Source organism: Alligator mississippiensis, chromosome 2 (assembly GCF_030867095.1).
Source record: "Alligator mississippiensis isolate rAllMis1 chromosome 2, rAllMis1, whole genome shotgun sequence".
Taxonomy (NCBI): domain Eukaryota; kingdom Metazoa; phylum Chordata; order Crocodylia; family Alligatoridae; genus Alligator; species Alligator mississippiensis.
The window spans coordinates 301,915,203-301,930,543 of NC_081825.1; the positions used below are offsets into that span (position 1 = coordinate 301,915,203).

The 15,341-nt window shown below is 46.1% G+C and overlaps 1 protein-coding gene across 8 annotated transcripts in view; it reads left to right on the forward strand.

Annotated features, from left to right (window-relative positions):
- The window catches only part of LOC109285286 (uncharacterized), a 282,747-nt gene that overhangs the window by 210,647 nt on the left and 56,759 nt on the right, over window positions 1-15,341 (forward strand). For 6 of the 8 annotated variants that reach the window (XR_009460339.1, XR_009460338.1, XM_059723423.1 and 3 more), the window contains exons 5-6: window positions 1,536-1,705; window positions 2,096-2,232. The gene's annotated coding sequence lies outside the window, so the exon portion shown is untranslated. The remainder of the gene's footprint in view (window positions 1-1,535; window positions 1,706-2,095; window positions 2,233-15,341) is intronic. The other 2 variants (XR_009460340.1, XR_009460337.1) reach the window with 1 other exon arrangement.

Here is a 15,341-nt window from a genome sequence, read left to right on the forward strand (position 1 = left end):
CAGGGTTTCTTCACCTTGGCAGCACTCATGCCCTGTGGCTCACCCTGGGCATGCCGAGGTGGCCAGGTGGGCCCAGCTGCAGCACCCTGGCAGGTTCAGAGGGAACCTGCCCATGCCCAATGGGAGGCCTCCAGTTTTCTGTTTGCCCTAATAAATCTTAATCCACCACTGCATAGGAAATATAAAGCATGCCAATGGCTAGCTTTATTTAGGCAGGTCTGATAAATGCAAGACACCCATGCTGCAGGTATGTAAAAGCACAGCACTGCATATGCCCAGGGTATTGCAGCATTGCCCTAAACCTGGAAACTGCAAATACAAAAGATGGAGGATGCAGAAAGAGCAGCTGTAATAGGAATACAGGGGGAACCTGCAATGTCTCATTTGTTAGTCCACCAATATAATTCACACTGCATCAGCTCTGATCTTGGAACAATGCGACAGAGTATAGGACAAGAGAAAAGAAATTAGCTGCCTGGTTACAAACCCGCAACAATTTTTTCTCTACCTTTTGCTGTTCTCTATGTCTGACACACATCAGACGTGTTTGAGTTACCCCCTACCATCACATACTTCATTAAGCTTTCTGGCTGCTTTTTGGATACAATAGAAATAAAATTAAAATACATCCAATCTACCTCCTTTGTTACGGAAAGTTTGTTAATAGCATTGATGCGGCATACAGTTAATTGCTATTCATGTGCGTGCAATTGCAAGGTTTAGACAAGTGAGAGCAGTATAGACACTGCTCTGTTTCGGCTCTCAGGAGTCTCATACAAGAAGAAAGATGAAGTGTGGTCCCTCTCAGTAATATTTATGTGAGCTATAACTTTGTTCTGGTTTTATTTCTGTATGATCTGAGATGTTGCAGAGCTGTAAAAATCATTAAAGGATTTTGAAAGAATGGAGCCTGGTTTATTTGTGAGGTACAGAGGCAGACAGCAGATAGACAGCAGAAGTAAGAAACCTACTTGCAAATCTAGGAGAAATAAAAGCCCAATACCAAATGCAGCAGTAGCTGCAGTCTCCTCTGGAAACAAAGCATATCTTGAAGCTTCACTTTCACCTACATAGCATTCATGTATTGGACTCAAAGGATTTGAAGTCATATTTGCTGTAAACTATGGAACTATTTCCAAAACATGTGCAGTATCCTCAATCCCCAAAATGTTTTACAAGGGATATACCAAAAGAAAAAGGGACTGAATAATTTGGGGCAGTTTCTGAGGCAATGAATGCACAATACGATCAAGTCTATGCAGCAACATGACAGTGTGTTTGTAGTGCAAGTTACCACATCTGGGCTAGCTTAGCTTTCGGTGCTAAGTAGTGAAGATGCAGCGGGCTTGGGTTTAAGCTGTAGTAGCAACCAGTGTACAGGTCCTCTGCAGTTCTGGTTAGGTGTGCTAGATGCTAAGGAGGACTAACACCCTTACTACCATATCATCACTGGTTTTGCTACCTTTGCTGGTTGGTTTACACTAGCATAGGTATATTGTCATGCATTACTATCACATCTTTATTGTGCTTTGCAGACATACCCTAAATAGAATCAGAGAAAATGACGGTTGAAGGGACCTCGGGTCACGACTAGTCCAACCGCCTGCTCCAAGCAGGGCCAGCCACAACTACATCATCCCAGCCAAGGCTTTGTCTAGTTGGGTCTTCAAAACCTCCAAGGATGGAGACTTCACCATCTCTCTGGGTAACCTTTTCCAGTGCGTTACCACCCTTCTAGTCAGACAGTTTTCCTAATATCCAACCTAAATTTCCCTTGAGATGAGCCCATTGCTCCTTGTCCTGTCATCTGCCCCCACTGAGAACAGTCCAGCTTCATCCTCTTTGCAACCCCCCTGCAGGGAGTTGAAGGCTGCTATTCAATTCCCTCTTAGTCTTTTCTGCAGACTCAATCAGCCCAGTTCCCTCAGCCTTTTTGCACAAGTCCTGTCCCACAGCCCCACAACCATCTTTGTTGCCCTTTGCTGGACTCTCTCCAATTTGTCCACATCTTTTCCATAGTGAGGAGCCCAACTAACCCTTTACTTCACAAGCAATCCCATTACTGGCACTGAAACTACTCTTAATGCCATGCAAGGTGAGCAAGGATGGAAGACTCTTACCTTGGGCTACTTCCGATGGTACTGATGGACAGTCTTCACTTTCCTTGCTGCCAGAGAGACTCCAATCCTGTGAGGAGAACTGCAGGAAAGTAGCTGTCATCTTGTGAGGTGGGTATGTATTATGCTACTAAATCATAAACCCCTTACTTAAAATACTGAGTAGTTACTAAAGCTAGCACATCTGTTGTAGTCAGAAGGCCTATGTGGATGAATAAAAAGTTCCCAATGTGACTAGGAGCTTACTCGGTTTCTCTGGCAACGGTTCATAGTGTTTTAATGTCTGTATGTCCAGCAGTGCTCAAAGGAATTGGTCTTGCCTTACAGAGGAGTGCCACGCACTGCCCCTGTGGGGGTCCTCCTGCCTATTTTCACTCATTCCCCATGGGGGAATGAGTACCGAGGGGGTGCGGTACAATTTCCCTTTTATTCCAAGTTCGATAGATTGCAGTGTTGGGAGCCTGGTTTTGGAACCAGGAGGGCTTTCTGAGCTGAAGCTGTGTGCTGGACGTATATGACTTCCCTCTGGATATGCACCCATCAAGGACCTGGGAATGCATCTTCTAGAGTAGTGATGGAGCAGGATTGGAGGCTAGAGGTGAAGGAGGCCAGAAACAAATCCAGAGGAGCAAGCTGAGGTCAGGAACTGCTGCTGTGCTCTGGAATTGGGTCCCTGAGAGGGTAAGGAAGTTAGGGAGCAGAGCCAAAGCAGGAAGAGGACACAAGACTTGACCCTAGTGGAGTTGCTCAGGTCTGGAGAAGACGTGTCAAGTAGACGTGCTGGAAGTTTGTTCAACCCTTTCTGGCTCAGTCCAAGAAAGGGGCATGGACCTAGGTGCAAGGTTTCATGTGAGGTGTGGCTTGCCCCAGTTGCATCATGGTAAGGTCAGGATTAGGTAGATGTTCCAGCTCTATGGTACTAGCTCATTGGATCCTTACCCCATCCTGTAGGTTCACGCTTATTTTTATTGCAAGTCATTGCTAAGGAGAGGTTTCATAGATTCATAGATATTAGGGTCGGAAGGGACCTCAATAGATCATCGAGTCCGACCCCCTGCATAAGCAGGAAAGAGTGCTGGGTCTAGATGACCCCAGCTAGATACTCGTCTAACCTCCTCTTGAAGACCCCCAGGGTAGGGGAGAGCACCACCTCCCTTGGGAGCCCGTTCCAGACATTGGCCACTTGAACTGTGACGAAGTTCTTCCTAATGTCCAGTCTAAATCTGCTCTCTGCTAGCTTGTGGCCATTATTTCTTGTAACCCCCAGGGATGCCTTGGTGAATAAATCCTCACCAATTCCCTTCTGTGCCCCTGTGATGAACTTATAGGCAGCCACAAGGTCGCCTCTCAACCTTCTCTTGCGGAGGCTGAAAAGGTCCAGTTTCTCTAGTCTCTCCTTGTAGGGCTCGGTCTGCAGGCCCTTGACCATACGAGTTGCCCTTCTCTGGACCCTCTCCAGGTTATCCGCATCCCTCTTGAAGTGTGGCACCCAGAATTGCACGCAGTACTCCAACTGCGGTCTGACCAGCGCCCTATAGAGGGGAAGTATCACCTCCTTGGATCTGTTCGTCATGCATCTGCTGATGCACGATAAAGTGCCATTAGCTTTTTTGATGGCTTCGTCGCACTGCCGACTCACATTCATCTTGGAATCCACTAGGACTCCAAGATCCCTTTCCACCTCTGTGCCACCCAGCAGGTCATTCCCTAGGCTGTAGGTGTGCTGGACATTTTTCCTCCCTAGGTGCAGCACTTTGCATTTCTCTTTGTTGAACTGCATTCTGTTGTTTTCTGCCCACTTGTCCAACCTGTCCAGGTCTGCCTGCAGCTGTTCCCTGCCCTCCGGCGTGTCCACTTCTCCCCATAGCTTTGTGTCATCTGCAAACTTGGACAGAGTACATTTGACTCCCTCGTCCAAGTCGCTGATGAAGACATTGAAGAGTATCGGTCCAAGGACCGAGCCCTGCGGGACCCCACTGCCCACACCCTTCCAGGTTGAAACCGACCCATCTACCACGACTCTCTGGGTGCGACCCTCTAGCCAATTCGCCACCCACCAGACTGTGTAGTCATCCAAGTCACAGCCTCTTAACTTGTTCACCAGTATGGGGTGGGATACCGTATCGAAGGCCTTCCTGAAGTCTAAGTAAACGATGTCTACCCCTACTCCTGCGTCCAGGTGTTTCGTAACCTGGTCATAAAAAGAGACTAGATTAGTCAGGCACGATCTGCCTGCCACGAACCCGTGCTGGTTTCCCCTCAGCATAATTTGCCCTGCCAGGCTCTCACAAATGTGAGCCTTGATAATTTTTTCAAAGACTTTGCCAAGGATGGAGGTGAGACTGACTGGCCTATAGTTGCCCGGATCCTCCTTCCTCCCCTTCTTGAAAATGGGGACCACATTGGCCCTTTTCCAGTCCTCCAGGACTTGGCCCGTGCACCACGAGTGTTCGAATATTCCCGCCAGTGGCTCTGCAATGACATTGGCCAGTGCCTTCAGCACCCTCGGATGGAGCTCATCCGGGCCTGCCGACTTAAAGGCATCCAGTTCTTCCAAGTGACTCTGCACCATCTCAGGGTCTACGCATGGTAGTCTGGTGCCTTGCTGCTGCCTCTCTACAACCCCAGTGAGAGACTTGTCGTGCTCCTCGCTTAGGAACACTGAGGCAAAGAACTCATTGAGGAGTTCAGCCTTGTCCCTCCTGTCTGTCACCAATTGTTTCTGCCCATTTAGCAGGGGTCCTATTCCTCCCTGGGCCTTCCTTTTACTCCCTATATATTTAAAAAACAATTGCTTGTTGTCTTTTACTTGGGTTGCCATCCTCAGCTCCATGGCAGCTTTGGCCCGTCTAACTGCCTCCCTACAAGCACGAGCAGAGGAGGTAGATTCATCTTTGGTGATCTCTCCCTGTTTCCACTTTTTATGTGCTCCCCTTTTGGCCCTTAGGCTGCCCTGGATTTCTCTGGTCAGCCATGGAAGCCTCCTGGCCCCTTTCCCTCTTTTACCTCGCACGGGGATCGTCTTGCATTGTGCCCAAAGGATCGTTTCCTTAAGGCACAGCCACCCTTCTTGGGCACCCATCACTTCAAAACTCCTACTCTGCAGTGCTTCCTTGACTAATCGCCTGAGTGCAATGAGATCAGCTTTCCTAAAGTCTAGCACTTTCACCCTACTAGTTACCTTACCCACTCGATGTCTTATGGTGAATTCTATTATTAGGTGATCACTGTCCCCCAGATGGCTTCCGATCTGTAGGTTCCCTACCATGTCATCCCCCATTGCCAATACCAGATCCAGTATGGCATTCCCCCTAGTGGGACCGTGTACCTCCTGTGTCAGGTGGAGGTCCTGTACCCCTCCTGGTAGGGGAGAGCACCACCTCCCTTGGGAGCCCGTTCCAGATTTTGGCCACTCTAACTGTGAAGAAGTTCCTTCTAATGTCTAATCTAAATCTGCTGTCTGCTAGCTTGTGGCCATTGTTTCTTGTAACCCCCAGGTGTGCCTTGGTGAGTAGAGCCTCACCAATTCCCTTCTGCGCCCCCATGATGAATTTATATTTATAGTCAGCCACAAGGTCGCCTCTCAACCTTCTCTTGCGGAGGCTGACGAGGTCCAGGTGCCCCAGTCTCTCCTCATGGGGCTTGGCCTGCAAGACCCTAACCATATGAGTGGCCCTTCTCTGGACCCTCTCCAGGTTATCCGCATCCCTCTTGAAGTGCAGTGCCCAAAACTGCACACAGTACTCCAACTGCGGTCTAACCAGCGCCCGATAGAGGGGAAGTATCACCTCCTTGGATCTGTTCGTCATGCATCTGCTGATGCACGATAAAGTGCCATTAGCTTTGCTGATGACACTGACGACTCATGTTCATCGTGGAGTCCACTAGGACTCCGAGATCCCTTTCCGCTTCTGTGCTGCTGAGCAGGTCATTCCCTAGGCTGTAGGTGTGCTGGACATTTTTCTTCCCTAGGTGCAGCACTTTGCATTTCTCCTTGTTAAATCATATTCCATTGTTTTCTGCCCATTTGTCCAACCTGTCCAGGTCTGCCTGTAGTTGTCCCCTACCCTCTGGTGTGTCCACTTCTCCCCACAGTTTTGTATCATCCACAAAATTGGACATAGTACACTTCACTCCCTCGTCCAAGTCACTCATGAAGAGATTGAAGAGTATTGGCCCAAGGACCGAGCCCTGAAGGATCCCACTTCCCACTTCCTTCCAGGTCGATACTGACCCATCCACCACCACTATCTGGGTACGACCCTCTAGCCAATTTGCCACCCACCGGACTGTGTAGTCATCCTAGTCACAGCCTCTTAACTTGTTCACCAGTATGGGGTGGGATACCATATCGAAGGCCTTCCTGAAGTCTAAGTAAACGATGTCTACCCCTACTCCTGCGTCCAGGTGTTTTGTAACCTGGTCATAAAAAGAGACTAGATTAGTCAGGCACGATCTGCCTGCTACGAACCCGTGCTGGTTTCCCCTCAGCATAATTTTATCTGCTGGGCTCTCATATATATGAGCCTTAATAACCTTTTCAAAGACTTTACCAAGGATGGAGGTAAGACTGACTAGCCTATAGTGAGACTGCCTGGCCTATAGGTTGGATTTAGCTTTCATAAAATAATTTAAAGGTAAAGCATACTTTAGTCATAAAGAAGAGAAAGAAAAAGTCAGAGAATCATTGAAAATTAGGGCTGGAAGGGAGCTCGGGAGGTCACATGTAGTCCAACCCCCTGCTCACAGCAAGACCAGCCCCAACTACATCAGCCCAGCCAAGGTTTTGTCTTAAAAACCTCCAAGGATGGATATTCCACCACCTTTCTGGTTAACCAGTTCCAGTGCTTTACTACCCTCCACGAGAGAGTTTTTCCTAATAGCTAACCTCAACTCCCCTTGCTGCAACTTGAGACCATAAGAGTCCTCCTATCGCCTTTTTGGGAATGCATCTAAAGACTATATCATTCTCCCCTAGGCTTCTCTGGAGAAAGGCTGTGGGATGGAGAAGGGCCTGAAGCTGGGAACAGGGAATTGTGGGATAGCTGCTCTTGACTCCTTAGGCTCTATGGACTCCAAGCAGAGTAAGTTCCAAACTACTGGTGTAAGGAGCTGGCTAGGAGGCAATGCGGGGCTGGAGTTGGGTTCACACCCAGCAGCTCAGCAGAGTCAAGAGAAGTCAGGCTGGGAGGGACCTCGAGAGGTCATTTGTCTGGCTCCCGGCCTGAGACAGGATCATCCCTATCCAAACCACCCTATAAAAATCCAAACCACCCTATATATAAATCCAGGCTCAATGGTTGGCAGTGACTGAGCTCGAGTACTTAGGTGTCTATGGTATAGAAAGTCAGCAGGTATGGGCATTCACAGTGACTATCAGTGTAGACATGGAGCCTGAGACTTCAGCATGATGAGACGGTTCCTGTGTTTGTCTTGTGGGGCATCTGGCACACTTTGGGGCAGAGCAAACTAGTGTTTTTATTCCATTCGCTCCTGGAGCTTGATATTTGAAAATGAATCCTTATTTCAAGCAGTGCAGATGCTTATTATCCGGCATTACTGTCTGATGGGTCTTCTGCACAGTCACCCATTTTCTTTAAAAAGCATATTTGACATCCTGCTGTTTTTCATGTGTGAGAATCCTACACTTTAGAGGACTTTAATGGAGAGAGTTTTCTCCAGCCACTGTTTTCAACAAGCTTGTGATGCTGATAGTTTCAAATATCTTACTTCGAACGCTGCATTAATATTTGATCTTCATTGAAGCCAGAGAGTTGTCTGACTTCTGTAGATGGCACAGAGCATAATAAAGCTTTTGTTTGCTCTTGCTACAAGACAAAAAGGAGCTTCTTTTTTCTGCTGATGTAATGTGAATGCTAACTAGGAGGCTTGTTAGGGAAGAGGCTAAAGCCAAGTGCGTGTAGCTCTGAGCCTTCATACAGTTCCCAGAGCTTTATATAGAGAGCACAATAAGTGAAGAAATCTCAAAGGTAGCACAAATATGCCACCAACAACTGATTACTGGGGTTTTTATTTGTCTGGGTACTGAGTCTGTTTGTGTTCAGAACTCAATTCTGTAAGGAAAAATACTACCCGAGTTGGGCAGTGATATTAAAGAAGAAGGAAAAACCAACATACACTTAACAGACTGAAGAAGGAAAAAATCAAGCCTATTTTCACTGCAGGTGATCTGTTTTAAAGAGATGCCCTAGAGAGTAGGGGGCTAAGGTCCTATTGGCTTTAACACTGGAGATGGGCTTAGGACCTTGGATTTCGAAACAGATGTAGGAAAATTTTTGGGACCAACCCAAACCCAAATAGCAGTGTAGAAAAATCACATGCTACGTGCAACAGAAACTGCCAGTTAAGGTTTCTACCAGCATTCACCTCCCTGTTGAATGGGAAACAGCTACAAAGGACTACAATGTCATTTTTAGAAGTGAATAAGATCTGGCTTATTGTTTTTAGTATGGACACAATCTTTTAGTATGGAGACAATGCCACCCTGCGAATACTATGATATCAGTTCAACCAGAGAGTCCCACACTGAGGTCTGTAGACCCCTGGGAATCATACTACAGCATTGGTGCCTTTTTTGTCTTCACTTTCAATGAAACATTTGATGGGTGGGGGGCCTGGAGTCCCCCAAAATGATGAGGGTGGAGAGTTTCCACTACTTCCCAAAGACCATGTGACCAATGGACTAAACAACGCAGATACATGAAGATTTATGTGTGGGACAAGGGAAATGAAAGAAAGGGGCATGGACCTAGGTGCAAGGTTTCATGTGAGGTGTGGCTTGCCCCAGTTGCATCATGGTAAGGTCAGGATTAGGTAGATGTTCCAGCTCTATTGTACTAGTTCATTGGATCCTTACCCCATCCTGTAGGTTCAGGCTTATTTTCATTGTAAGTCATTGCTAAGGAGAGGTTTCATAGATTCATAGATGTTAGGGTCAGAAAGGACCTCAATAGATCATCAAGTCTGACCCCCTGCATAGGCAGGACCTAGGCTTGCACCTAGGTCCATGCCCCGTTCCTTTTTGTGCTTTCTGATGCAATCCAGGCTGCAAGTATCATAGACCAGGCTGAGACGACACGATAGGGCAGATTGCCACGGATCCTCCTACTTCAGGGCTTCTGCACCTTCCTTTAACCTTCCCTGTATGGATCACTGTTGGAGATGGGATTTGGGGATAGATTGCTGTCTATTATTTCTGATATGGATGGGGGCTCCTATGCACTTGTGCAGTGCAATGGCGTAAACTGCTGGGCAAGACAGTCCTGTGGGATTCTCCTGACTTCTGGTTGTTTGATTTTTATTCTGAACCCTGTGCAAATGCTAATTTATTCATTTATTTATTTCAATTTCCTTGGCTCTATAAAGAGAACAACAAATAAAGCCCAAAGCAGGGAGGCATCCAAAACTCAGCAGAGCGTGTCTCGGGTGTCTATATTACATGTGTCTATAACTGATGGAGGATTCCCAGAGGAGCACGTTCGCAACACACTGATTATAGAAATGTTCTTAAACTGAGATCGGCAGGAAGAAAGTGACAGGTACAAATTCCAGGTCGGACATTCATCGGGTTGAGATAATACCAAGACAGTTTTCTAGGAATGTGAGGGTTTTGTCCTTTATTTCATATAATATAAAGCAAGCGGTTGGCTGTAACTCCTGTTGCACTCAGTGGGACCTGCATCAGATCAGAGGTGAGGTACACAGACCTTAAGCCTTGTCATGTTTGACTTAGGAGGAGGTAAAATGAACATGCCAATAAATTGCATTTTTCACATGTTTAACTCAAAAAATGGCATGATCTAGTCAGCTCCAGGTTCTCAGGGGGGTAGAAAAAATCATCCTAATCCGAGGATGGCTGTGGAGGGTGTTCTTGTTTGTTCTGGTGTAAAGTCAGAGCAAAACTCTGGGAGTCACTGTTTTTTTTTCCTCTTTTACAACATTTGAAGTTAGGATCTGACCCGAAACGTTTCAGTATGAGCAACTGGAAAAAGGTGGTTAGAGGGGAAACCGCCTCTCGTGTTTAACCTGTGGTTGCCATTGCTGAAAGCTATAAATAAAGCAGGCAAGAATTGTCCTCAGGACTCTTGGTTAGAGAGTTGTCAGTTTTACCTCTGTGTTGTAATGAACAGCAGGTCATTCGGCCTTCCGTATGAGCTCAAGCACCAAATTTCAGGTTCCCATTTTTTTTTATTACTTGCACAAATGTGAATCAAGAGAAACATCACTCAAGTTTGTGGTCAGCCCCTGTTGTATGGCTGAACTCACTTGGCATCTGCTAAGGTCTAACTGCTCTAAGTATTCAGGCCAGGCAGCCAAAATGCTAGCACTCAGATAAAGCACTAGCCAATGCCCTGCTCTGGGGAAATGCATCTCAGTGAAAGAACTTCCTGGTTTCTGTGTTTCTTTTGCTCCTTGATCACATGGATCATTTCTCCTACATGACTACATGCACCATCACTGTGCACTAACTTAGGTTACTGTGCAGTAACCAACGATTACTGTGCAGTACAGGCACATGTCTACACATACTGCACAGTAACTATAGTGACTTACACCAATTTGGGCATAAATTTGCTATCTGTATGATGCAGGTAGCAAATTTACACCCGAGTAGTTATTGCGTGGTAAGGCACGTGTAGACACCTTACTGTGCAGTAACTCTGTTTGTGTGGATGGACTTGGAACTAACTTCAGTTCCAAGTCAGTCTACACACAGTGTTACTGCGCTGTAATGCCTGCACATGTGGACATTGGTGTAAAAGCTGCTTACTGCACGGTAAGTTACTGTGCAATAAGTTACTGTGCAGTAAATGCACATGTAAACATGCCCAATGCTTTCCTTCTCTTTGGGTGCCTTCTGCTGCTAGTGCTCTCCTCCACTGTGTCTAGAGTTGCTGTTAGAGTCTCAGATGCCATGTTTGAGGGTCTTGTCCTGGCTCTACTGTATTGCAACCTTTTGTAGGGCTGGTTGTTGCATTCCCTTCTGGTTGTCTTATCGTTGTCCTTCGGTAAGAGGCACCCTGAGCTCTTTCTGTTTTCCCCAAGCCAGAAACACCAGGTCTCTTCAAGAGATACTCATTTTGAAGAACTTGCTTAAGCCATCATTGCTCCCATGGCCAAGAACAACTTATGTGTGGTCAGCCTTACCTATCAGCTAGGCCATAGACTGAAGAAGGGGCCAAAATTATAGGATCCCTGTTGGCCAAGTAAAGCTGTAGCTTGTGTGGCTGTTTCCATCCTCTAAGAGAGATGTCCACAAGATCATAACGCATCTGTTTTGGGCTCAACAGATCACCACCAAGTGGGGCTTTGTCACCTGGCAAGCCACAGACAGAAGCTGCAGCCCTGAAAAAACATTTTCATGTTCTGTACTTACACAAATTAAGGTGCTACTATGGGAAGAGGGATTTACAAAGCATAAAAAGAAATAAGGTAACTTAACTAACTCTCAGGTAACTAACTCTCATTTGTGCCTTTGAATATTATCCCTGGTCGTCGTAATACTGCATCTTTACAGTTATCTGTAATCTCTTCTGGGAGGTCAGGATGACATCTTTCTCTCCCCAGTATATACTGTATTTAACAGTTCTCTGGTAGCCTTTTCCCCATTTGGAGGCAAGAGTCATGGGCCATTTCTGGTCATGGGATATTGGACGGACTATAGCAGTGGTCTGGCATAGTGGCACGGTAAATTCTGTTGTGGAAATTCGCCTGACAGGTGGCTCAGGATCTCAGTCACCAACCCGGGCTCTCCTCCTGCTCTGGCTGACTCTGATGTGCCCTCAGGGGCCACATGTTGAAACTGGTCCTTGGGACTGTCTCCTTGTTCCAGCATCTGCCTCTTGGCCTGCTCTGTCTCAGGAGCATGGGGATTTTCCAGCAGTCCATGTAGCTCATTCTCCAACTGCAGAACAGCTGGTAGCATGAAGCCAGAGTCCAAGATCCAGTTAGCTGCTTACTTTTCTAGAGAAACCAAGGCTTCAGGAGCAAGTCCAGATCTCAGAACTTTACTGCTGGCTTTCAGACTGGGTTTCTATGCTATACTGCTATTCAACTAAACCCATCTTGCATCACAAAGATTTTCTTTCCACTAACTTGCTCATTTGATGAACCTCTGCCCTTTGTATTTGGGAGATGGGTAAATACAGACATCAGGACCCACACGCACAGTTCTGCCAACGGAAAGGAGCAGCGTACATGCTGGTCATCATCAGCCTTGAAATCACTTTAGCTTAGAAAAGGAACCACATAGTCTATTATTTCCCTCATATATATTTCTTAAACTGAAGGCATGGGGTGGTTGTAACAGAATACCATACTCCTTACTATATGGTAAGTAGGCATGACTGGCATCGCAATATGGCAGCTTCCTGCTGCCAGTTTGTACGTACTTATTTTATTTCTTTCTGAATGCCACAGCCTTTCCAATATTTCTGTGGTGGGTGACAGAATGCAAAGGAACCTCCCTGGGCCTCTCAAAATCAATGGGGTTAGAGCAGGGAAGAATTTGACCCATTTTTCTTTAACTTTCTCTAAAATTTGCTGTCATTTCTCCTGTAGTGGTACTCCAGCTTCTCTGCCTGATGGCTTTGCAGACTATAACAAAACTCTGCCTCTGGTTATATTGTCTTTTAGTCTGTGCCAACAAAAAGCCTCAAGTGCGCTATAAAAAGGCATTGAGTTATGCCTTTATAACACAAATAAAAACTGAGCTGCATGACTGGCATGGAGAGGCCAGGAGAAAACTTGTGTCATGCTGCCTCCTTTACAACTCAGCTTACTGAAGAACTCAGCCCAGACAAAACAGACCGTGCGATACAAGAGACCATCCCCTCCACTTGTGCTGGTGCTCAGTGGTCCCTTTGCTGAAGTAACATTGAACTAGGGTCTTGTCAAGTCCAGTGGAGATCCAAGCTTCTCCGATGGAAACGTCTGAAATTCATCCACCCTGGAGTTGGACCAGTGACCAATCCTGCAGAAGTGGTCCTCAAAGCCTCTGTCTGCTTATCATTTCTTATAATCCACCAAAGCTTCCTTCTTTCTGTCATCAGCTCCCATATGTAAGACTGAGGGGCTCCTGAGCCCTGCTTAATGACAGAAGGCATTTGGTTTGCAAAAAAGCTCGGCTGTGGCTCATCTCCAGGACAAAGAAGCTCAAGAACCAAGTTTCCTTTCTCAGGTATACTTTGCCTCCACCTACTGAGATATGAATGCCTCTGAAGAATGCAATAAGCTCTTGTAACAAGATGGCAGATGGGGTTGCAGTCTTTATTGCTCATAATGTGACTCCTACTAAAGTCCTAGAAGTTAGTCCCCTTCGCACGTGCCAGCAAGCTCCTATGCCCCAAAAGGAAGATAAGCAAGGCCTCTTCCCTGTCTTCTCTTTACCTGACACAGGCAAATGGTGAATTAATTAAAGAGTATTTGCTCCTCTTCATTATTGGCTTGCCAAAGTAGCTGAGCCTGTGTCAGTGGGTGTGTCTACACATGCATTTATGTTGGCTTAAAATTACTGCGCAGCAAATTACTGAGCAGTAAGCGAGAATAGGCAGGCATCTACATGTGCAAGCATTAAAGCACATTAATGCTGTGTATGGAGTGATTTGGGAGTAAAGTTACTCCCAAGTCAGTCCACACACACAGTGTTACTGCACAGTAAGGTGTTTACACGTGTGTTACTACGCAGTAACTAATTGGGCATAAATTTCATACGTGCATAATGCAGGTATGAAATTTATGCTCAAGTCAGTATAAGTTGATATTTACTGCACAGTATGGGTGTGCACATGTAGAAGCGTGTCCGTACTGAGCAGTAATTTCACTTACTGAGCAGTAAATGCGCATGAGTATATGCACCCAGTGACTGGTGATATAGGCCAGGAGAATATTACAGTCATGTTGATGATGATGACCTAGAGGGGTTACGTTAATTAAGAGCTTTATGGATTCAATTCAGAATTTTCTTAACCATGTTAGCAGAACACAATATTTTTTTTTTTTTATGGAAAATTGATTTTTTTCTTGTCAAGCACCTACGAATCTTTTGCAAGAGAAATGAAAAAAAAAGTGCAAAAATAATTGGTACTTTTTAGCATGCTCTAACTGCTGATATTTTATGGGCATGAAGACATACCTCTCTTGAACATAGTCCAGTTGTGAGTTGAACAGCTCGTTGTCACCAAGAACAGAACATACTGTCCTTTTGCTTCTCTTGTGTCAACCAGTCGTCATCTATATTTTTGTTTTGCTACAACTATGGTGTTTGCTCATGACATCACTGGGTGATTGGTTCCTTTGATAAAAATCAATACAGTTGTATGTAAAGCAACCTAACGTGGAACTGCATTGCATTTTCAAAAGCATGTATTGAACAAACATTGGTTCTATTTAAATCTAAACAGACAAAGGCCACATCCAGACATGCATGGGCGTTTGCTTCCCTGGGGGCAACTAGCGGTAGCACACCTTATGTGGTCACTGGGTGGCCCTGGGGAATGCCTGTGCCATGTACGCTCTGGCGTGCGGCAAGTTACCCTGTGTGGGATAGGGGAAAGTGGGGCTAGCACTGGGATGGTCCCAGCAGCATTACCTGGGGGTCTCCTGGGGCTACAACTGCATCGCTTCTGCCATGCGGAGCCTGGCTGGCAGAGGAATGTGGCTCTGGCTGGTCAGGCTTCAGCTTTGGGCAGCGCATGCTGTTGCCACATGTGCCACTCCACTTTTTTTCAGTGGGTTTGCTTGACCCCTTCATATCTAGGGGTCAAAAAAACCCCCTTCAAGCTGCTCCATTGCAGCATGGAGAACAACTGAAAGTGTAGTATGCGGCACCGCAGACGCGTCTGCATAGCCACGCTGTGTTTGAAAACTCCTAGTAATCAATGCCTAGGGGCCGCATACCTAACAAAACTTGGACAGAATAGAAACCATTCATGTTCTGCTGTGCTACTGGTTGCATAGGTTGGGGAGAAAATGAAAACACGTTGCAAGTGCTACATAGCCATATTGTTTGGGGGGTAGAGGTATGAAGAGTAGCATGGTGATTTCTTCGAGCAAGAAAACATCTTACTTAGTAGTGAGGGGCATGCATAAAAGAAATGATAGTTAAATGCAATGCCGGCAATGTAGATACCTATAGGAGTGAGTTTCTAATATGTTTTCTGATTTATATCTTGGTTATTATATAACTAAACTATTTTTTATGGA